This window comes from Miscanthus floridulus, chromosome 6, assembly GCF_019320115.1.
Source record: "Miscanthus floridulus cultivar M001 chromosome 6, ASM1932011v1, whole genome shotgun sequence".
Classification (NCBI taxonomy): Eukaryota; Viridiplantae; Streptophyta; class Magnoliopsida; order Poales; family Poaceae; genus Miscanthus; species Miscanthus floridulus.
In genome coordinates this window covers 105,886,808-105,903,356 of record NC_089585.1, presented here as the reverse complement: position 1 = coordinate 105,903,356, position 16,549 = coordinate 105,886,808, and positions in this window count along the sequence as shown.

Sequence of the window (16,549 nt, the reverse complement as noted above, 5' to 3'; positions counted from 1 at the left end):
AGACGTTCTGGCATTAGAGTATATACGTGCAGACACATAGGCATGGTGGTGCAAGTGAGCAGCCAGCAGGAGTCGAGAGTTAGGGGGATGTTTGGATCCCAGGACTAAACTTTAGTCCCGATCAAATTGAATTTTTAGATATCAATTAGAGAACTAAACATGAGCTAATTATAAATTAATTACATAAGTTATGGCTAATTCGCTTGCCAGCGCCGTGTACATGATGGCATGGAGATATGGAGATGTGGTGGAACTTATTTGTGGATTTGTTGGCGCATGAAAGAAATGGATATCGAAAATCTTTTCCTGTCGGTATAAAAAATGATCTTAGCCGCATCACGGAAAGATCTACACAGTAGAGTTTGTGAGCCTGCGACGCCATGCTCTGTGTGACTGTGTAAATTTCACGAACTTAGCTTTTTGATTAAATGTCACTTTAACGTCGGTCATATACTTTTACAGTATTGTTATCTTATCATGCGATCCGTGTGTTTTTAGTATAAAAGTTTAGCCGTCCCGTAGCAACGCACGGGCACGAACCTATTTACATATATACTCGAACCTATGTGTACATGATTATATGGAGATGCAGTGGCACTTATTCATAGATTTATTGACGCATGAAAGAAATGGATATCGTAGAATTCTTTCTGCCGATATAAAATATTATCTTAGCCGTATCACGAAAAAATATATACAGTGGAGTTGTGACCCTGCGACATCGCGCTCTCCGTAACTGTTAATTTCACGAACTTTGTTTTTTGAATTAAATGTCACTTTGACGTCGGTATTTAATTTAACAATATTGTTATCTTATCGTGCGATCCGTGTGTTTTTAGTACAAAAGATTTTGTTGTTCCGTAGCAACACACGGACACGCTACCTAGTAACATATAATGCTCAAAATTGTGACGAGAGTTAGCGGCAAAAAATACTTCATCAGTTCCGGTCTAAATTATAAATCGTTTTGACTTTTTTAGTATATTTATTTTATTATACATCTAAATATAATAATATATATAAATACATAGTAAAATGAATAAACCAGAAAAATCCAAGCGACCTATCGTTTGGAACTGAGTGAGGTGTAAACTACAAAGCGAGCAGAGTACTAGTAAACTACTCCACACGCAAGTCAAGCCAGCAGCACAGGCAGACAACAGTAACGTACAGAACCGGTGATGATGAGGCTGAATCTCGGGGGATTCGGGGCAATTCTTAGTTGACGAAATTTTTGACGAAATGGTACTGTAGCATTTTCGTTGTTATTTAACAATTAATGTTCAATCATAGTTTAATTAGGCTTAAAAGATTCGTCTCGTGAATTTCGTCTAAACTGTGTAATTAGTTTTATTTTTTATTTATATTTAATGCTTCATGCATACGTCCAAAGATTCGATGTGACGGGAAATCTTGAAAAATTTTGTAAAATTTTGGGAACTAAACACTACGCAGGCTCCACATGCAGCTTTTTCTCAAACTTCCACTCAGATCTCCCGCACGCCGCATCAAGGAAAACCCAGCAGCATCCAAAGGGATTCTGCTTCTGCACTGCACGGGCGGATCGCAGGGCAATTCTCCTTTGGCACGCATGTTCAGCTCAAGTGGCCCTCAAGTTCTGGACGTGCCTTTGTGCCAAAGACGAACTGCCCCGTAATTCGCCGGCGCCGGCACCTCGACCGCCGTGGTACCACTGGGCCGACGGCTGTTCTTCCTACGGTGCTCGCCGACCGACAAGCACACTGGCGGACGCAAAATAGGGCCCGTTTGGTTCGCCTAGTACCTACTAAATTTAGTAGTTTTTAATTACTTTAGTAACTTTTTAACTCAACACTATGATTAAAAGCTACTAAAAGAGTTTTAATCATCTCTAATAACTCTGGAGTTACTAAAAGTGACTAAACCGTTTATTAGCTACTAAAATTTAGTACCGCGCGCCGCGGGAGTTGCATTGCATCCGGAAATGGATCCGAGACAGCGTATGCCGGAGGAGGGGAGGAGGGGAAGAGGACTATTCCAGAGGAGCTTGCCTGATGGCGATCTGGAGGTCTCACGCCGGATTTTTCCTGCCGAATGTGCTGCCGGATGTCCCCGCGGTGCCCCTGCCCTATCGCCTCCGAAAGCGCGAGGGAACCGAGCTCCTTTTTCTCTCCTACGAGTATGACTGCCCCAGTTGCCTCGATCAGATGTTTCGTGTGGTAACCTTCATTTCTGCGTTCTGTAACTGATCGATTGCAACAATCGCCAGCCATCATGCCAAGTGTATGCTTCGTGGCGATCGACCAGAGAGAATCATTTTTCAATTTTCATGCCCGGGCCGGCATAGCTATGCTCATGCAAAAATGAGCTGGTGCCCATGCGGCCATGCCCGATGGTAGTGGCAGGCCGCTGAGTTGCTGCTGGTGAGGCCGAGGCCTCTGGGGGCAGGGGCACATTCCGCCGCATCTCTTTCCTCATTGCAGGCGGCGAGTTTTCTCGGCCTGAAAAAGCACGGCCAGGGCACGGCACGAAGCTCATACTGCCAGTGCCACCACGGGTATAGTTCCATGCTCGGGCTATGACTTCGGTCCATAGGGCACGGCACGGTTTTTAGGCCGGCACTATACTGCCCGATGTATTTGAGCTCTTGGATGAACCCCTGATGAATAAGAGCCTTTGATCGAAAGCACAAGTATATAAATCACATCGTCATCTCTTTCAAACCCTAACCTCTTACTCTCTCTCCACTCTTTTCCTCACCCATATTGGTAGGCGGCGGCGCACTCGTGACCGTGGTTGAGGCCCAGGGCACGTGACAGTGGGCGGGTCCACGCGTTGGCGGCACGAGGCTAAGGGCTCCCTTTTGCGCGGCACGGCACCTTATCCAGAGAGTTGGGGAGCAGCAGTGTCGCGCGCGGGGGCAGGAGATGGTGCTCCCTCTCCGCAGTAGCGCGACGAGCTAGGCACAGGACGGCACGGTGGGCTACCATGCTCATCGGCACAGCATGGCTAAGAGGTTGTCGTAGTGCCGTGCCTAGACCGAGATGTCGGCACGGTGGCACGTGCTGGCACAACACGATTAATCAGTTGTGCCGCGTAGTGCTGTGCCTAATAGTGTCGTGCCGCATAGCCAGTGCCATGCGCTGGTCTCGCCATCTACGCGACACGACACTTCGTGCCGCATTGCCCTCCGTACCACAAAGAGTAAAGGATGTCATTCCCACTTCTCGAGAGATCAAATGTTTTAATCTTTAATGAAATATATATAACAAAATATTAATATTAATATTTATGGTTCATAATTGGTATCAAAAAATAAATCACTAAATATATTTTTCATAATAAATTTATTTGAAGATATAAATGATGCTAAAATTTTATAGAAACATAGTCAAACTCAAGCACCATAGTGACACTCTTTTTAGAAGAGAAAATTCCTTAGTTGCCACTGAAAATTATAACCATCCCTTCGTTGCTATTGAAAAAATGATATTCCCTTCATTGCCATTGATTTATGTTTTCCTTTCCCTTGGCTGCCATTTCGTTAATTTCATGCGTAACGACGTTTGGAGGAGCTTTGCTGTGCCTCTCGGATCAAGTGTGCGTGGCATGATGGATCATGGATGGGATGGGGGTTGAGTGTCTGGGCAGCCGCAGCGGTGGCGCAGCACTTCTGGAGAGGGCGGCCGTCGGCAGGCACGCCGCAGCGCCGCCGCCAAGTCAGACCGCGACCTGCACGGCTGCACGCGGCTACACAGGGGCGGCTCTACACACGTGGGGCCGCGTTGGGTCACGTCCATGTGCTCTGCGAGCTCGGGTACTGACTCCAGGATGGCTATGGAGTGCGGCGGGACCTCGTCGAGGGCCACCGCCTCCTAGTCACTGCGCCCGTGGTGCCGGCTCTCGCCATCGGCGTCGAAGGACTCCTGCTTCTGCCGGACTTCGGGTGGAGCGTCCCCGGAAGCTGCTTCTTCCTTCCAGGCCCAAGATCCAGAAGCTGATCGACTCGCTTTGATGGAGAGACGGCTGGCGACCGGAGAACGTGGAGATGAGGAAGCTCGCGGCACCCATCGTGGCGCATCTCGCCAGCGACCTCCACCTGCCCCAGTTCCCTGGTGCCATCCAGTGCGTATCCTACCTTCTGCAGGATGAGACCACGCTGGCGTACAACGACCAACAAGGGCTCAGCTCACCCATCGTCCACAAAGGAGGCTTGCATCAGAGAAACATGCCATGGTCCTTCGACTCGAAAAGAGAGAAGCGCGTCGCCGGAAAAAAAGACATGAAGAGACGAGATGTGGACAACGCGAGATGCGGGGCGGCGGCGGCATGAGTTCGATCGGCGCATGATATGGCCACATCTCTAGCACACGCGCTCGACGACTAGCTCGCTCTTTCTTCTACATGCGCATGTGTGCGAGCAATTCAGCACTAATTCATGCTGTGCCGCCGGAGTTGATTTGCCCGGGCCGCCGATGCGTCGCAGACTCGCGGTGTGTCGTTGGCGCCGATTCACAGGACTAGGTAGTATGTGCGACTGATTCACACCGTGACCATGAAATTGACGGAATGGCAACCAAGGGAAAGGAAAACATAAATCAATGGCAATGAAGGGAAGATCATTTTTTCAATGACAATAAAGGGATGGTTACAATTTTCAGTGCCAACCAAGGAATTTTCTCTTTTTAGAACCAGGAACCACACTCCTTTGTAGACGGCAGGAGACCATTGACGAAAAGGGAGTGTGGAAAGCTTGAACCCAAGTTATACATTTGTATATAAATAAGTACTAAATAAGAAAAATAAAACTATGGGTGCGTTTGGTTGGCTGCCGCACCTTCGCGCCGTATTTTTGGCGCAGCTTTGGTTCGCAGTGGCATGCCGCGGCCTCGGTATCGTATTCCAATTTATTTTTGATGCCAAAACGCGCCGCAATGCGGCGGACGAACTCAGCACCGGCGGAGGCATGGCATTCAGAGGCAGGAACTTAACGCGCCCTATATGCGAGTTTGTGCCGTTTTGCGGTCACCGATAGGTATCTATCCAACACTTCAGCCAAGTGTACTAGCCAGTACTCAGTAGTCAGTAGTACTGAAGATTTATGAAGCTAAAGGAGAAGAAGATTTATGGTTGCCAATTGCCAGTCAGCCTTGACCGGAGAGATTAAGCTAGTCAAAATGGTGGAATCACGTACTGTTTTAATAAACAAATTCTTGAGTCTTTGAGCACGAGTAATGGTTAGAAAGAGATAATTAGTGATCAGTTATACTCACCGATGCAGAAAGTGAACAACACGTAAATATTTATAGTTTTGCTGTATGTTGTGATCGAATGTGGCCTAGCACTCAATGACACTGGGTTTATACTGGTTCAGGCAACGTGCCCTACGTCCAGTTTGAGTCGGTCGGTGACTTTATTCCTGAGCCCAGGTGCTCGAAATTTGCAGTGGGGTTACAAACGAGAGAGAGTAAGATGGGGAGTATTAGACGTCCGATCGGACTCCGGACCGAAGGGCCAAGAGTGACGGGAGCCCCGACGTGCGCTAAGTGTTGCTCCATTCGGCTTTAGAGTCCTAGAGCCGAGCAAAGAGAATCGGAATGATCTGTATTCTGTTCGTTGGGATCCTTGGTCGTTTGGATTGATCGTCCTCATTTTAGAGAGAGCACGTCTCCTTTTATAGATGAAGGGGATGGCCTTATAGGAGAAAGAGTGTGTGAGAGAAAGGGAGTGTATGTGCTACCTAGTCTTATTACCCACGTCGTCGGGTATAAGGTGTTTTGTCGGCACCCACAACACTGTTGATGTCTGGATGCATGTGGTAGGCTCCATTGTGATATTCTAGTATGGCCAATGTCGGCGCCTATCATACTGTAAGATAAATGTCGGCAGCCACAACACTGTTGGTGTTCTGACATGTCTAAAAGGTTGCGGTGCATCCTTCTGACATGGCCTGACAGTACTGTCCTGCAGGTGTGCAGGGTACGGTTCTTGATATTGCGGTTGACTGGAGCGCCATGCCTTACTTGCTATGTCCGTTTCCTCGGTCTTCATCGAGCGGGCGTCCGCGGTCGGTCGTTCTCTAGTTGGCTCCGGTCTCCCGGTCGGATAAGAGCTGTAAGCAGAGGTTTGGTGTACTCCCGGTCGGAGAAGCGATTCAGAGTCGGAGGCGAGCGTCGTCCCTTTTTGGCTAGGCCTTCTGGTCGAAGAGGCGGGTCAGAGTTGGAAGCGACGGAAGCGAGCGTCGTCCCTCCTCGTCCAGGCCTTTTAGTCGGAGATGCGGGCCAGAGTCGGAGGTGACGGGAGCGAGCGCCGTTCCTCCTTGGCCAGGTCTTTCGGCCGGAGAGGCGGGCTGAGTTAGAAGCGAGCGCCGGAGTCGAAGGCGAGTTGGCCAGGCCTTCGAGTCGGAGAGGCGGGCCAGAGTCAGAGGTGAGCGTTGGTCCTCCTTGGCTAGGCCTTCCGATCAGAGACTGGATCGCCCCTGGCCTGTCATTAGGTTTTTGGGCCAGCCCAGGAGTTGTGCGTCGTTCGCAACGTCGTCTGCTAGGTTGAGCTTTTGCTAGGAAGCAGGTCCATGAGGGACCCCGGGTTTATGAACCCGACAGGAGCCCCCGAGCCCCTGGGCGATTCGAGTAGAATTTTCTATGGGATTTTTGTCTCGATGGCGTGTGCGCGCGAGCACACCCGCGGGTGTACCCCTGAGCCCCCGTGCGATTCGGGTAGAATCGTCCGGAGGGGGTTTCGTGTTGCCGGCGGGGGAATTTTTGTTTTGACAATAGGTGTGTGTGAGCGCACCCGCACGTGTAGCCCTCGAGCCTGCGTCCAACTGGTGAGTCGGTTGGAGGCGGAGCATCTTGGTACTCTTTCCTGGGGCCGCAGACTGTCATTCGGGGTGTTCGCCCGTGTTTGCCCACGACCTGCGCGGTCGGTTGATTTCTCGAGTTGGTGTTGGGTGACCTGAGCCCCCTTGAGCTTGGTAGGGGTTGGTCTAGTTTCGTGCGTTACCCCGTCCATGGTTTTCGCAACCGGAGGAGCTGAGCTAACGTCACTTGCCTCGATGGCTCGAGTGACACGCTCGGTGAGCTCGCTAACGGACACGTTCGAGTGGAATCTAGGTCCATCGTTCATGATGGGGTTGGCATAGCCCTTGTCGGGGACCTAATACCGGGGTACCCAATGAGGTGAAACTGATAACCATCGAACGTTGACACTCCCGATCAGACGAGAACGTTACTGCGTCTCTTGTCCGAAACGACGAGAGACTAGTTCCGCCTCGCCCGACCCCTGGTGGTTAGACTCCGCCTCACTCGACCCCCGAGGGTTAGGCTCCACCTCACCCAACCCTCGAGGGCTAGGCTCTGCCTCGCCCGACCCCCGGTGGTTAGACTCCGCCTCGCCCGACCCCCGAGGGCTAGACTCCACCTCGCCCGACCCCTGAGGGCTAGGCTCCGTCTCACCCGACGGCTAAGGGTAGACTCCGCCTCGCCCTACAAGTACACCCTGCTCCATATAAGGATGAGCATAGGGTACGACTTGACACTCGAGTCAAACACAGCACCAGGGACCATGCCCTACGCCGTGGCAGGAAAAGTACCGCCAAGGTACGACGGGATAGGTGCTTTAGACCATTCCAGCATTGCAGAGTCCGAACAGTATTGTAGGCGCCGCCTTCAGCCCTCAGACACGGAACCCGACATAGACATACGACAACCACTACGGTCTAGGAAGAGACTCGCGCCCTCTACAATAACGGATGTGCTATCACCACGCCATGGTCCCAAAGGAGCGGTGCCCGCTCCATGGCCCCTCGGGCCCACCAGATCGGAGCACTCGCTTTGGCCTCCGGATGCCCTCTCCAATCAGAAGGCCTTGCCCAAAGCGCTACTTCTGACTCTGACCCCGCATCCCTTCGACCGAGGCTCGTAGGAACCAGAAGGCATGTGGAGAAAGGCAGGGCAAGGCTCATAAGTCAAAACCACTGTACCAGAGACCATACTCTGCGTGGAGCAGTACTCTACAGCCATCGTAACATTATACAGTGGCATCGACAGTGTTGTAGGTGCCTACCATTATTTGGTATCCGCTAGTATGGGCAACAAGGCTTGGTAGACATGGACAACAAGGCTCGGTAGCATACGCACCCTTTCCCTCTCACTTGTAAAGCCATCCCCTTCATTTATAAAAGGGGATGTGCTCCCTCCAACAAGGGGGACCGACTCTTGACGGATAAGTTGAACACACACGACACGACATAAACAGCTGAGCAGCGACCAAGCTCTCGGCAACCTTTTTGATCATTCCATCAGAGACCTAGGACTCATCCCTCTCTTGACTATTTTGTACCTCCTACTATGAACCATTTTCCGTACTGATAACATGAGCAGCAGCAGCAAACTAGATGTAGGGACATTCTGCCTGAACTAGTATAATCCTTATGTCCTTTAGTGCACCATCTGGGCCTAACACACAATAATCACAAATTTACTAGCCGGTGTTTGTTCGAAACACCAACAACCCTCATGTGGCATTCCACTGCTCCTTAACCTGTGTCCTGACAAATGCCTAAGTCGTTCCAGAGACCGACCCAGGTGGCCCGCTGGCCTCCCCTCGATGGAGATTCTGTGGGCATGGCTCGAGGTTAGGATCGAACGAGAAGGTTGAGATAACCTTGTCTGCTTTGGAGTAGACTAGGCGAGGGCCGCTGGGGCTCATCTATGTTTTCTCCCCTGGCTCTGTTTGATGTGAGGCAGCCTTGAGCCCTTCGCTTGCCAGCCTTCGAACCCTAGTCGGTCATTGCTCATGTTGAATGAGGCAACTATCGTTTCATGACGCAACATGAAGCGTTGTGATGCATTAGCTGCATATGCGATGCTTTGGATGTATGGGATGAATGAATGATTGTATGAATGAATGCATGAATGCGTGTATGAGAATGGATAAATGAATGACCATGCATTAGAAAAAATAATGTAAGAGGGATTGGTAGAGTTACCTTGATGACCCGAGTGATAGGCTTGAGGAGTTTTTATCGGATATGTCCGAATAGGATCCGCGCCCATCATGCATGACGGAGTTGGCGTGGCCCACATGGGCATCCCTCTGCTCCTTACCTGTCCCTCGGTATTTGCCTGAGCTGTCCGATCGACTCAGGAAGCCAGTTGGTCTCTCCTTGGCGGAGATCCCGTTGTTGGGCCCTTCCAAGTCTTGCTTGGGAAGGTAGAGGCCCGCCTACGTGCGGTTGCACCTTATTGCCCATGCCCAGCGTGCGGTAGTGGTGGGCCATGCCCAGGCCACATCCCATCTAACCAGGCACCATCTCATCAGGCAGGGCGCATCCCATCGGTCAGGCATGTCCTGTTGCATCCCATCCACATTGAATGGGGGAAGGGAGAGGGCTTTTGACTCGTTCCTTCGCCTATTCCCCAACTATTACCTCTCCTCCTCCTTTCTTCTCACCAAGAGAGTTCATGCCGTAGCGGTTCCTAGGTGAGAGAGGGTAGGACGAGGGAGAGGAGAACTCATAGATCTATTTCATGAATCCAAAGCGCAATGTCAAGCTGGAGGCCATCCACTGTGGATGAGTTGGTGCTGGCTGCTTTTGCTGGGAAGGGGCTGCTTCTTCCGAAGGAGGTGGCACACTGGAGGGCTCCGGTGGGGAGGCTTTTCCTTTCCCTTGGGCCAGCGAGGTCGTCTCCTTCCTCACCTTCCATGAGAGCGGGCTGGGATACCCTGCATACTCGTTCCTACATGGGCTCCTCAATGATTGAGGCCTAGAGCTGCAGCACCTTAATTCAACTGGGGTGCTACACGTTGCTGGATTCATCACCATGTGCGAGGCCTTTCTCAAGATGGAGCCACACGTGGACTTCTTCCATCGAATCTTCCCTGAGCAAGCTTTGTCAGAGGGGAAGCCAGCCAGGACCGCACTGGTTGGTGGCTTTGCCCTATAGAAGAAGCCGAGCTCGTTGGGCTCGTACCCCGCGTACAACCCCTGTGAGTCCAATCAGGGGTGGCATGAGGAATGGTTCTACATTAGGAACTTGGAGGAGGTGCCATTCACCAGTAGGTGGCTGGAGAGGTGAGAGAGCTGGTCGTGGGGCCCCTCCAGCCGGTAGAACAAGCTGGAGATCATCGGGGCGAAGCTCCAGAAGCTATTATAGCACGACCTCAACAGGGTGCGGGTGTTCCACACCCTCTTCCACCATCGGGTCACCCCGCTGGCGGAAAGGACATGGCCAATGTGGCTGTACTCTAGCCTGACTGACCCCAGCCGTGCGTCACTGGTGGAGTTGGTGAAGGACGAAGTCTGGAGCCGACTTGACCGGTTGCTGCAACTGAAGGCCCAGGAGACCCTCGAAGGAAAGCCCAGACCTCTCCACACTGGGAAGCTACCCAATCTAGTATGTTCTCCTTTCCTCATTCTATGTCTCTTTCAATCTTGCTTTCCTATAATTTGACTTCAAGTCATTCATTTTGTAGGGAGGCAGAGAGGCACAGTGACATTCCCGCACCAAGGAAGCACGCTGCGAGCTCGGACGTCATCGGTGAGCGGGAGGCAAAGCAGACATGGTCGCCATGCCCTTTAGAGGCATCACCGGCCTTGTCCCCACCTGCTCTGGGCGTGGTAGGGTAGGACAGGCAGTCGGAGGAGTGGGCTCGCACCCGCGCATCATCAAGGCTAGCGTCGGCATGTGACCCACAATGGGGGGATGCCTCGCCAGCTACTCAGTTGAAGTGAGGGGGCGTGGCTCATGACCTATGAGCGGCCCTCATCCAGCGGGCCCATTGCCAATGGGTTGGGGCTTTAGAGCCCTGCCGCTTGTGTCCCAGTATGCTCTCTTTTTTTTTGATCTCATAGTTGAGTTTTTTGGGGTGCGACTGACCTGTACTTTTTTTGACAGCGGCCAGATACTGATAGGGTTGAGCATCGCCCCACCTCCCATGTGAGAGGAGTGGAGGCCCACCTTGCAGTGAGTCACGATGAGCGGCGGCAAGAGTAGGGTGGCGGTGGTGTCTCCTTCCCCTCCGGGGGTGGTGCCTTCCTAGGTAGTCGCAAGTATGGTGGCGGCGGTAGCGGAGGTGATGGCGGTGATCCCGGCGCCGATGGCGGAGGCCAGGTCTGAGGTGACCCTCACGATCCCTCCTACACTGGTAGCGGTGGAAGAGAGGGGGAGACGAGGCTCCCTACCTCACCTGGTGGAGGGACGCGTGGCTCACCCTCCTAGTCGGAGCTATCGACGTCGGGAGGCGACGCAGCCAGGCCAGAGGCGGAACAACCACCGATGTGCGGCGAGGTCGAGGAGGTGGAGATCCCCTACCCTGGCGAGGTGGGCAACAGGGTGGAGCTGTTGGCCATCCTACCATCGTAGGAGCTGGTGGTGGTCCGGTCATCAGTTGGGCCTTCTAGTGGGTCGAGGGCGACCACCGACCTGGTGTGGCCCTGCCTTGGCGACCCATGGAAGGTTCGGTTCATCCTTTAGGATGAGGAGGAGGTGTAGCTCTAGGACGTACTTAGGGGGAGAGGACTCGCCATTGAGTCTGATCACACCCAAACCAGGGTGAAGCTTGAGAAGGCCTTGGAGCGGGTCAAGGTCGTCCATCAGGCAGTGACAGTCGACCTGCCCCATGTTGTAGAGGAAAAGTTTTTTGTGTTCATCCTTGGCTCCTTGGTCTTCCACCAGTTGTCTCAGCACGCCTGCCTCTTGCTTTGTAGGGCTTGGAGGAGATGTCGAGCCGCAAGTCTCGTTTCCTCTAGGAGGAGCACGCTCGAGAGGCCGTGATGTTGCAGTGGGTTGCTGAGCTCGAGCGCCAGCTAGAGTCTGCCTGCCGTGAGTCTCAAGACCAAGTGGTCGAGGTGATAGAGGCATGGGTGGTGGAACTACTCGAGGTGGAGCGGGCGACCACCGCTGAGCTAGGACTCGATGTGGCGAAGGTCCAGCAGGCGGAGACCGAGGCGGTGCTCTAGAAATCCCTAGTGGAGACCAAGGCGGCACTCCAGAGTTCCCTGGAGGCCCTAGAGTTAGAGTGGAAGGCCCGGTTAGAGGTCAACCAGGTAGTGCTCGTGCTCCGGGGCTAGGTGCTTGGGATGGAGGAGGTGAAGGCCTGGCTATGCGAGCAGGTGACTCAGCAGGAGGAAGGACTCTCCATCCTCAAGAACACCCATGTCGGTATGTACCTTTTCTGCTTTTGGTTGATGTCTTAGTTTTTCCTTTAACTTGCTTCTGAGCTTGCCATCCTTCTTCTAGAACTAGGCGGAAAGGTTGGTTCGGTAGAGCGGGACCTGGAGACGGCCAAGTCGACGATTGGTCAGAATGCGAAGGTGCTAGCCAAGTCCCTTGAAGAGCGATGTGCTCTTGAGGGGGAGCTCAACTAGGTCTGCAACGTCACCTAGGTCATTATCATGAAGGTGTTTGGGTCGGCGCCGAGCACTAGCATGCCCGCCATCTGACTGGTAGAGGTCCCGGATGAGGTTTGGGCCCTCATCTCCGACGGGATGTTCTATGGAATGTCAGGGGTGCTGACTTTGGTGGCGATGCACCACCCGAACCTAGACTTCGCCACCATCTGTAGTGGGTATGCTGATGGCTAGAGCCCAGATGGCATCCATGCGCTCAGGGAGAGCTTGCTGCCACACGCATAGTTGGTGGTAGAGCAAGTCTCCGTGGAATGGGTGATGGAGGCTCGCCATGCGAACACGGCTGAAGGCATGGGCTAGAAGACATCGCCTAGCGTGTGGATAGAGTGGAGCCTAGGTCAGAAGCGAATGTCGCCCTGCCTCCAACCGAGCCAAATGTCATCCCATTAGAGACCGAGCAGCCCCTATCTTCGCCGGTCGAGCCGGTAGCTGATGCCACCGGGCAGCCACAATAGAAATTAGAGTAGAAGTACTTAGCATATGTAAAGGATAAGTTCATGGGGGATCCTCCTGTGGAAACATTTTTGTGTATCCATGAATACAACAACTTTGTTTTTGTGATCAATCACTTCATTCGGGGAAGCTTGTCCCATCCGTTCCTTGTTTTTACCCTAGCATAGCTCTATTTTTATTCTTTCTTTTTCGCACTTGCCCGTTTGTCCCATAGGCTACAATCTTAAAAGCCCAAGCATGGCCCGCAAGGCTCAGCTGCTCATAACTGTAGGTAGTGGCGGGGTGCGATCGGTCGAATTGTTTAAAGAAAATTTATGTAAGGTAATTAAAGGAATGAACTACCCTTTCGTTTGGGAAAAAAGCGTTTACCATATGATTGTAAAAAGAGAGGTGGTATCGCACCCCCGTGGAGCCCCCGAGTGACCTAGGCCATAAGCGTTTGGGTCGGGGTGCTTTGTTGGAGCAATCGTTGAATGAAAGAAAGCGGTAAAGACCAAATTTTTAGGAGAAGAAATGACATAACTATTCAATGTTCCAAGTGTTGGTGAGAACATTGCCATTGTCATCCTTCGATCAGTAGGTGCCTGGTCAGATCACCTTAGTCACCATATAGGGTCCTTCTCATGGTGGAGAGAGTTTGTGTTTCTCCTTGGTCGATTGGGTCCTTCGAAGCACGGGGTCTCCGACCTCGAGGGTCCTCCCTCTGATTTTCCTTTCGTGGTACCTACGAAGAGTCTACTGGTAGTGAGCGGAGCAGATGACAGTTGTCTCGTGAGCCTCCTTGAGTAGGTTGATTGCATCTTGTTGAGCCTCCGTGGCTCGGTCACGGTCAAAGGCCTTCACTCTTAGGGCACCGTGCTCGAGGTCGAAGGGCAGCACTGCTTTAGCTCCGTAGGCCAGGAAGAAAGGTGTGAATCCTATGGATCGGTTCAGGGTCATTCTCAGGCTCTAGAGGATCATTGGGACCTCTGTGTCCCATCGCCCGGCATACTTGTTGAGTCGGTCAAAAATGCATGGCTTGAGTCCTTGGAGGACCATGCCATTGGCACGCTCGACCTGACCGTTAGTACGTGGATGTCCGACCGAGGCCCAATTGATCCTGATGCCGTATCCATGACTGAAGTCCAGTAACTTCTTCCCAGTGAAGTTAGTTCTGTGGTCAATGATGATACAGTTAGGAACGCCGAACTGGTAGATGATGTCGAGGAAGAACTTGACTGCCTCTTCTGAGCGGATGTTGGTGATGGACTTTGCCTCTATCCACTTGGTGAATTTGTCAATTGCTATGAGTAGGTGTGTGAAGCCACCTAGGCTCTTTTTGAGGGGTTCTACCATGTCGAGGCCCCATACCATGAACGGCTAGGTGATAGGGATGGTTTGAAGCTCATGTGCCAGCAAGTGCATTTGCGAGCGTAGAACTCGCATCCCTCACACCTACGGATGACCTCCTCTACATCTCATAGTGTGGTGGGCTAGTAAAAACCATGGCAAAAGGCTTTTCCAACCAATGACCTTGGGGCCACATGATGTCCGTAGATTCTAGCATGGACCTTGAGGAGGAGCTATTTCCCTTGGTCCCCACGGACGCACTTCTTGAGTACTCCCGATGGACTTTGTTTGTAGAGTTTGTTATCGATCGTGACGAATGTCTCGATGTGTCGAGCAATCCATCATGCTTCAGTCCTTTTGGGTGGGAGAACGTCCTCAAGGAGGTAGGCGAGTAGCGGCGCTCGCCAGTTGGCTTGATCGAGTGCCACCACGGCGACATCGGCACTGGGGTCTGAGCCCCAGAGCATCAGGTCAGCATTGGGGTGTGTCTTGATCAGACCTTCTAGGATGTAGATAGAGGGTTCGTGAAGGTCATTGATGAAGACCCCTATCTAGAGACGGAACCCGCCTGGCAGCTAATTTGTGTGAAAATTGACGGCATCGTTGTTCTTTCGGGGGACATGGTATAGCTTGATCCTCTAGAATTTGTCCTCAAGCTTGCACACCTCCTAGCAGTATGCTGCCATGAGGTTGCTTTTGTAGGAGGACTCCGTCATGACTTGGTCAACGACCAACTCTGAGTCACTGTGAACGTAGAGTCGCGTTGCGCCGAGCTCGATGGCGATATGCAGTCCGTTAATGAGGGCCTCATATTCCATGGCATTGTTTGAGGATGAAAAGTGGAGGTGGATTGTGTAGCAGAGCCTACTCCCATCTAGGGAGATCAGAACCACTCTAGCCCCCAAGTCGGGTGCCATTACGGACCCATCGAAGTACATCGTCCAGTACTCGTGGGTGACGTCTAAAGTCAGTAGCTGGACCTCCATCCATTCAGCGACAAAATCCATGAGAGCCTAAGATTTAATAGCGGTACGGGGAATGTACCTAAGGTTGTGGTCCATTAGTTCAAGTGCACACTTAGAGATTCACCCTATGGCATCACGGTTGCGGATGATGTCTCCAAGCGGGTATGAAGTGACGACCTAGACTTCATGGCCGGTGAAATAGTGTAGGAGCTTTTGGGTTGCCATCAGCATGGCGTATAGGAGTTTTTGCACCTAGGGGTACCGGACCTTGGGGTTGGTGAGTACCTCCCCGATGAAGTATATGGGTCGTTGGACCTAAAGGTGATGTCCTGGCTCCTCCCTTTCGACGACTAGGGCGGCGCTCACCACGTGGTTGCTTGCCATGACATAGAGGAGGAGGGGTTCTCCCCGTTCAGGAGCGACGAGGATTGGAGCCGACATTAGTGACGCTTTGAGGCTCTCCAAAGCCTATTGTGCCTCCTCAGTCTAGACGAAGGTGTCCATCTTTTTAGGAGCTTGTAGAGAGGCATCCCTCATTCGTCGAGCCAGGAGATGAATCGGCTCAGGGCAGCCAAACAGCTGGTGAGCCTCTATATGCCCTTCACATTGCATATGGGGCCCATGTTGGAGATGGCCATGATTTTTTCATGGTTTGCCTCGATGCCGCGTTCAGACATGATGTATCCAAGCAGCTTCCCCTTCGGATCCCCGAAAACACATTTTTTAGGATTCAATTTGATGTTGAACTTTCAGAGGTTCATCAACGTTGTGGCCAAATTTGCGATCAGGTCACAAGCTTGAGCCGTTTTGACCACTATGTCATCAATATAGATGGTGATTGTTGGTTTTGGTCGCTCGACTTGGTTAGGCTGATCGAGCGAGTCAATTTGATCGATGAAGCATTGCTGCATGCACCTTTGGTAGGTGGTGCCAGCGTTCTTTAGACCAAAAGGCATGGTTACGTAATAGTACAAACCATATGGGGTGATGAATGAAGTCACGAGCTGGTCGGACTCTTTCATCGTGATCTGGTGATAGCCTGAGTAGGCATCCAGAAAGGAGAGGATTTCGCATCCTGAAGTGGAGTCGACTATCTGGTCTATGCGTGGTAAAGGAAAATGGTCATTCAGACGTGCCTTGTTTAGGCCAGTATAATCAACGCACATTCTCCATTTCCCAGACTTCTTTTTAACAAGAACAGGATTGGTAAGCTAGTCGGAGTGGTATACCTCTTTGATGAATCCAGCTGCTAGGAGTTTGGCGACCTCCTCGCCTATGGCCATGCGGCTCTCATTGTCGAAGTGACATAGGCATTGCTTGGTGGGCTTCAAGCCTAGGACAAGGCGTAGTGCGTGCTCAATGACCTCCTACGGTATGCCTAGCATGTCAAAAGGTTTCCATGCAAAGACAT